The sequence below is a fragment of the Dreissena polymorpha genome, chromosome 2 (genome assembly GCF_020536995.1).
Source record: "Dreissena polymorpha isolate Duluth1 chromosome 2, UMN_Dpol_1.0, whole genome shotgun sequence".
NCBI lineage: Eukaryota > Metazoa > Mollusca > Bivalvia > Myida > Dreissenidae > Dreissena > Dreissena polymorpha.
The window spans coordinates 71,970,942-71,979,304 of NC_068356.1; positions in this window are offsets into that span (position 1 = coordinate 71,970,942).

Below are 8,363 nucleotides of genomic sequence, written 5' to 3' on the forward strand. Positions count from 1 at the left end.
TTCCAGCGAGATTTGAAAGTTTTATTTACATGTAATTGAAAATAATTTCTTAAGTGGGAAAAACGTGTGGTTATCTATAGTAAAAGATGAAAATGAGATAAAAAGCTTTACCGACCTACCTACCGTATTTGTTTACAGATATAAGTGGGCACAAAAATCTTTATTGGTTTCAATCAAATTACATTTTTTCCACTTGCGCGTGTAAGTACCGTAAGAAAATGTTTAAAGTAATTGCAAATTACTGAGCGTTGATGAATTCTGCTTTCAAAACCTTACGAACAATAAAAACGCGCGGAACATGTTTTATTGGGTGAACAAGATATGTTTATTACGAATAAATACGTCATGTTGACATGAACTTACGAACCACGTGGTCTTCCATGCGTTGAGGCCCATTGTCCCTACACGTCAGAAAGAAGTCACTAGGACACGCATCAATTGTGATGCTATTTGATTGGTGGTATCATACATAATATACAATATAAATCTTAATAATTAGGAGTAAATTACGGTTATATATATTCGTGACCTTAGTTACCGCGTTTGAGTTACTCGTTTCCCCGAGTAAGTTACTCGTCCCCACACTGCTTATTGATAGGTATATGCGGTAACCAACGGGCTTTACAACACAGAAGACCGTCGTAAGTTAGTTGAGATTCGTAAATCGAAAGATCTATCAATGATTAATACATATGTATTTATTATTCGATTAATGAAAACAGTTGAGATGAAACCTTTATAAATCGAAAAGAAGTTAATTAATGAAATTGCGCCTCACTCTGGAAAAAAATGGAGCTTAATGCATGTGCACTTTCCGCTTTTATGGTATGTTTCGTTTGAAGTAAGTCTCTTCTTGTGCGGACTGCCAATCTTATCTAAGATGACACTGTTCGCAAATGCATTACATCCGGTTTTAACAGAGTGCGGCTCAATAAGTGAAGCAATTGAACATACACGTCTTTATTCTGAAAAACGTAAATGCACCAACCTTGGTAGTCGGTGGATCCGGCGGCTCAGTGGTTAGTACATGCGTTTTTCATTTAGGTGACCCGGATTCGATCCCGTTCCCGGAAGTATATGGGTTTGGTTGGTGGTCACCATATCGAACAGGGGGTGGTCATCGGGTACTTCAGGCATCCACCAAAAAACAAGACCACAACAAATGAAAAGCTTTCAGTAATCACTAAAAAGGTGGAATTTGAAGCTAAATTTCAAAATTCGTCATAACTTTCGTGAGTCTGGTACGTTAAAAAAGGTAGGAATACAGGGGCGTCAAATGCTGCAACCTCAGTCGCAGAAGAAAGTCTTACAATTTGAAATACACACACAAACACAGAGAGCAACTGACAATTCTCAGCGATGATCTGAACCTTGTTCTATGAATACTGGGCTTAATGCATGTGTGTAAAGTGTCGTCCCAGATTAGTCTGTGCAGTCCGCAAAGGCTAATCAGGGACGACACTGTCCGCTTTTATGACATTTTTGTTTAAATGAAGTCACTTCTTAGCAAAAATCCAATTTAGGCGGAAAGTGTCGTCTCTGATTAGCCTGTGCGGACTGCACAGGCTAATCTGGGACGACACTGTACGCACATGCATTATGCCCAGTTTTCTCAGAACATTATGCCATGGGGAGTGATCGTGATAAGCTTCCTTGTTTCGCGTACAAGTTACCTCACTTTTAATAAGGCCTTGCTAATGGTATGAGGTATCGGAAATCAGTATCGAATATTATAGACAGGCAAACAGACAGACAGACAGTTTATTCAGATTTATACACAAGTACATCGTCTTCATGCTAAAGTATACACATTATTTTCTGTCACGTAACGAGGTATAACAACATAACATTAAATAGCATAAAATACACATTTACGAGTACAAATACAATTAAACTATCAAGGCGGTAATGAAATTTATTGAACAGTATTATTTAAAATCGTATTTCTAATAACAAGAGCTTCTTTGATATATTTACACACATTGTAAACAACTGATCTTTCACATGAAACTAATAATTTTTGGAATTTATATACTGATGGGTTAATATAAAATATACGGTTTATATATTTTTTTTATTAAATCCGTGTAACAACGGCATATACATATAAAATGGTATTCATCTTCTAAACCCAAGTCAATACAACATAAACAATAACGTATTAAATATAAATATTCAACTCATGGAACACCTCTTTTTATGCAAAAAATGTGTTTACGGGTTTTAATTTTAGATTTTCTTATCTGTTTTGTGAATTATGATCATCCATGTTTCATGTTTATTACAGATAGGCAGCCGATAATGAACAGAGAGGCAGCATTTTGACAGAGAGGCCACCGATATGCATCTACACCGTGTATAAAGCGAGTGATTGTTTTGCGACGGGGAACTGAGAGATTGGGTGATATTTAAAATGACAAAGGATGTACATGGTTTGTGACATTTCTATGCATCTTCCAATGTGGGAATGTTCCTCGGATCTCCATAGATGCTCAGTACTGGTTCTAGCCAGGAAAGCGACTAGACAGCGTTTAAGAAAACCTTCGGCTTTTGATGTTATAGCGTAAACATACATAGATTTAACTATAACTATGCAACTTGATTTTTCCAGGAATTATCTTTTTCGCGACCATTCTTCCAACACAAATGACACCATTATTTATTTGAGAATCGTGCTCAATATTTTCACAGAATATATGCCTGGATATTTCGGCAATATTTGACTGAATCCTGGTCATTTGCGCATAAACACAATTTTGCTTTTGTTTTTAGCTTGATGTTTCGCTTTTTCAACAGTATTTAGTCATATCACGTCGGTCAATTATAAATCAATTAATACCAATCTCAACGCAGAGTTGTCGTTCTTTGCTCTCACATACAATTTGATCCAGCTATATATGCTGGTTCAAGTCAAATCTCTGCGCGGATGTTGTGCGCATAAGAATACTTATTCCACTTACTAACACCTGCCCTTCTTGAGTCAAGGATAAAGGAAAGAATGGCAAAGAAATCATGAATTATGTAGCCGAACCGGGGATCGATCCCGTGATAAGCGGTCCCGGTAATATCTTTGGTGCTGGTTAATGTAAAAAGAGTACAAAATCCGATTCCTCAGTACCGTAATCGGTTATAGCCGTCTCAGGGAACCAAACAGGTTGCTTGAAAACTTAATATTATTACAGTTAAGCAATATTTACGTGTTTTAAACTGCAGCTGGAAATGGGATAAGAATATTTCAGAATTCTAATTACATATAACAAGATTTCGCTGTTCCTGCGTTTTCTTCGTTGCAATATGTTTAGCAATATAAATTTGTTTGAATTCAATTAAACTTAAATTCAACCGAAAATTGTATATGCAGATGTGTATTTACTCTGACTGCTGTGTTGTAGAAATTGTACACGCCGAAGTTAGTAACTCGCATGTGTTCATACGGTAAATATGTATGTTAAATTCATAACGATACATCATCTATCACTGCTTATTCCGTAATATCGTCACGAAAGAATCATAACAACGCATACCCGTATAAATCAATACGGGTGTTTAAAAAGAAATAATAAAGATATACCCGACAACACGTTGCAATTTCCATTGATACTTATTGAATGTCAGCCCCTTCTGTTCGAGTACGTGTCCTCGAAATAGTCTTTTTACAAAAACCGTTCCATGGCGACGAATGTAAATGGTTTAACAGTATCTATATAAGTGGTGCGTGAAGTTGAGCCAATTTTTTGTGATTGAATGACTTGGAAGATAAGCTAAAACATTTTGATATATCTAATAGAGAACCTTTATACAGACTATATAATGATCAATACAACAGAACACAAGCTACGTCCAAGCTATATTACTTAAACTATTTTATTAAGCAAAGATTCGTTGCATCAAATGTGTATTGAGAAATCTTTGGAATCAGTTTCCTGGATAGAAACAATACATGGACTCGTTTTTGGAAGATAAACGCTAAGAAATCTGATCGAACCAGTTAATAATTGAACTCGCTGATGACTTCATAGTTCCCTATATCCATAGCACTATAGCCTCCACATTGTGGTTTATTCATCTTATTTATAGGCAACTTTTCGTAATAATAAAAACACTCAAAATATGTATTCATCAGGTGGAAACACTTTTCAATATGTTCCAAAATGTTTAAATGGTGATGCATATTATTTTAAAGAAAAGTTTAAAACAATTTAAACATTCTTTACATCAAAAACCTTACACGGCTATAAAAAAACACAACGTGTGTGCCTATTAATTAGGTAGCACCTTTATTCTCATGGGAACCTCGTTCTTAACATAACCGTAACCATATAACAAAGCTGTGCTTGTTTAGTTGATTGTAACCTTTTAGTTTTGTAAATTGCTCGTTGTTTTTTTTCCATTTTGTAGTTAAACCTGGATTAAGTATATCTTCAGCAGAATTAATTATTATGATATACCATACGAATTAAACATTTCAATACTGCATAACACACTATCGTTCTGTACGTACCAGACAACCAATCGATTCAGATGTTAACCCCCACCTGATAAAAGATTCCCATCAAGCAGACCATAGTCGACCTTGGCAAATTCATCGCAAAAATGGCTTTTGCTAGGTCCACAATACTTCGGACTTATAATTCTCTAAAGGGGATTGGAAACTTGCCTGAAGCAAAGTCAATGAAAGATGTTAAAGAAATAAAGTCGTTTGTGGCGAGGTGGAGGAATGGCACAGGGGACGCAAACCCCATGGATGAAATGATTCCAGTGAAGGTAATCACCATATGATTTCGCGGCGACCCCTTAAAACGAGGTCTTTTTCTTCCGGGGGTGGTGGGGCGTGGGTTGTTGTTGTGTTGTTGTTTTTGATTTTTATCGAGTGCACCGGGATTGTCTCCCATATGGCCATCGCCCCCAGAAAGACGTGTTATTTGGTTACGGGGGATAGTGCAAGATACAGGAGACACCCAGTTCCAGAGGTGACCCTGGGTCTTTTAGTGCCCGGTGTATAGCACCTAGTACACTGCACCTCGGTTTAACGTCTCATGCGAAAGACGAGTTAGAAGGTTAGGTGCAGCGGGGGATGGTGGGGCGTGGGTGGGGGGAACTTCCTATATGAACGAGTTGACGCGTGACGTCACACGCACCTGCAAAGTTTAGACTCCGCCCACTGGTTGGCAAAAGAGGTGCAATTTATATAAGCGCATATAGAGAAGGTTGACGAAATCTTCGTTTTTAATGATAATCATGCACAATATCGAATATAATTTTACTAATTATGTCTGAATAAAACATTAGCATGCAAGGAAATGCATCTTTGGAACGATTTTATTGTTTTTATTATTATTTGTTTTTACTGACAACGAACTCGGGAGTGGAACACAATCTAAGAGCTCGGTATGTGGTTAAACAAAAATCTCTCTACTTGGCACTTCATCGCGACCATTTTTAGTTAAAAACTTCTCAGAAATTGAAATTCTTTCAGAATGAATTAAATTTAATGAACGAAAACAAATAAGGATAAAAACAAACAACGAATAGGTCAATTGTATGTACGCGACATAGGGTAACTGATTTGAACCTTTATGTGTCTGGAAAAACTTACCTTCTTACACATTCAATAAATTCTTTTATTTAATGTAATTGTTTTATTTTATTGTTCACACTAATTTTGGCACTCTTTGTTGCAGCATTTATATCCCGGTGTATAATTACACCTTTGTTATCACAAACCGATTATCTCGTTATGATCGGATACTGTCCAGACAATTACAAAGAAAACATGGTGTCATAAACCCAGGGACCTACACTTGGACCCCTGCATAAACCACATGTTGCAGACGAGTGTCTGGTCAGTAAACATAAGTCACGATACCTCTATGTCATCTCTTGGCATATTGAGCAATCATTTAAGCCACATTTTAAAGCTAAAAATACTGATAAGTTAATATTTTATGAAATATTTTAACAAAAATGAAGACATTTGTCGGAAATGTATTAACGGGAACGAGTGTATATATTTATTAGCCAGTTAAACTTAATAATACATTGTTTAATAACTATACATTTAAATATTGTGCAATTTTACTGCTATGCAATTAAGGTATTTAACGGGTACCGGCAAAAGTTAACTCCGCTATTATGTGTAAAGATTGTACATTACTGCAGGGTCCGAAACACGATCATGAACATAAGCAGTCACAAAAGGGGCCGTTAGATAAATTAAATATATGCATCTATCATAAAATGCTATATTTTTATCACTCCTTATTACTAATAGAGATTTCAATATACATGCAAAGACATTTGGGTAATTAATATGCAGGGTTTTTCCGTTTGTATGGTAAATTGAATTTATATTCATTCAATGTAAACGAAACGTAAATTCATTCAATGTAAAAGAAAATTACCACAATATTTAAAAATAGTACTGTATTCCGCTTTTTAGGGCTTTTTTTATAATTGATTAAATGCACCTCTGACTCTATTGATCGCTGATGAAATAAAACACTATCCACACCACTTAAAATTATAATACAATTAAAATATGTTTTATTAGTGTTTAAATATAATTTATTCAAGTCTTATTATCAGAAAGAATACGGCTAATTTATTGTTTTGTTTTGTGGAATTGTCAGTATTAAGTCTTCCGATCACGTTTACTCTATGCTAATAACTACTTCGTATTTTTATGAAGAGGAAATTTTATTTGTGAATATACATTTATTTGGTACTAAATATGCTATATTTGCACTTTTTTTTAAAGAGTTTTAATGTTTATTTCGTATTTATTATCAATTTATTGCCTAAACAAAAGCCCTTTATACATGTTTTACGTTACTGTAACCAGTGTTTTTGCCAACCAGTCAGTGCGCATGCGCGGAAAATCCCAAATGTAAACAATAACAATTAACTCGTCTATACGGGTATATAGGGATGTGCCGAAAATATGGGGTGTGTTTCAGTGCCCCAGATAAGCTGCGTATCAGCGTCTTTCACCTTATTAAAATGATTAAAAACGCAAAGAAATACAATATCGTGCGTATTCAAAACGCAACCAATTCGACTTTCACGCCAATTCGTCAACTTCAATGTGTACAATGCAATAGCTTCGATCGAAAATGCTTTGCTCATTTTCGGTATATTCTCTTTGGAATTATTATCGTAACACGGCGACGGTTTCATTCAGCAAGCGCCTGGATGAAGGCTTAAGACAACAGTCAAAGTTATTCAAGCGCTCTGCGAACTAGGTTTAGTAGACTACTAGTTAAATAAAGCGTCTGACCAATAGAGCTGCAACGATTCGATCCGATTCATCGAAAATCGATTCGAAATGCTTCGATTCGATAACGATACCAAACCTACCAAATTCGATTTGATTCTTTAACATATATACATAGGTACGTAAAGCGCGCTGTATTCTGACTATAGATACAGGAAGGTGTAGGTTTTATCTTTACCTGTAATTACTACGCGCGCGATTGGTTGCTTATTACCAGGCTTTTTCCGCTCCATTTTGGGAAAACGCCACACTGGAATTTTGGGAATTTCGCGTCGTGAAAACCCCCATTTTGGGAAAAAAATTAATCGCAAAATTGGCTCAATTGGGAAAAATTATCGCATGTAAATTATTTAAAACAGTGTTTCTTATATTTCAAAGAAGCCGTTAACTGGTAAATAACGACTATTTTGATAACTTATTATTAAAATTTTACAAAATATTATGAACATGTGTGATTAGTGCAGGTTTTTTAATCTGAATTTGGGGAAAAGGCTTGGCCTTTTTTAGGTGAAAAAAATCGCGGGAAGCGCTGGATTTTGAGGATAAAAAGTTAAGTCTTAAATAATCATTAACATATTTTACAGTTCTTAAAACAAATTCAAGGCAACAGATAATTTAATCATGCAATACTTTCTATTTTCTACACCAGATCAGGTCAACTTATATATTTAAAGGGTAAAAAAAAAAAAAAAAAAAAAATTTTTTTTTTTTTTTTTTTTTTTTTTCAATTGGGAATTTTTTTTTCAATTGGGAAAAAAACAACCAGATTTGCATTGGGAATGGGGCCAAATTTCGGACCCGTGGCATAGGGCGGAAAAAGCCTGATTACTTTAGTCATCCAATCAATAAGCCCGTTACGGTCTACTTTCGGAAAAAGCGTCAAAATGGCTGAACAAGTTGTTGCCTACAAATTGAAATTATCAGATGCTCCTAAGAAGCTAAAATCAAAAGTGTGGCAGTATTTTGGGTTTCGGGATGGTTGCCCTACCAATAAAGCAAAGTGTAAACTGTGCTTCACGGATGTGGCGTACGCTAAGTCCGGCTCAACCACTAATCTAATTTAATGCAATATGTCAAACGCAAACATAAC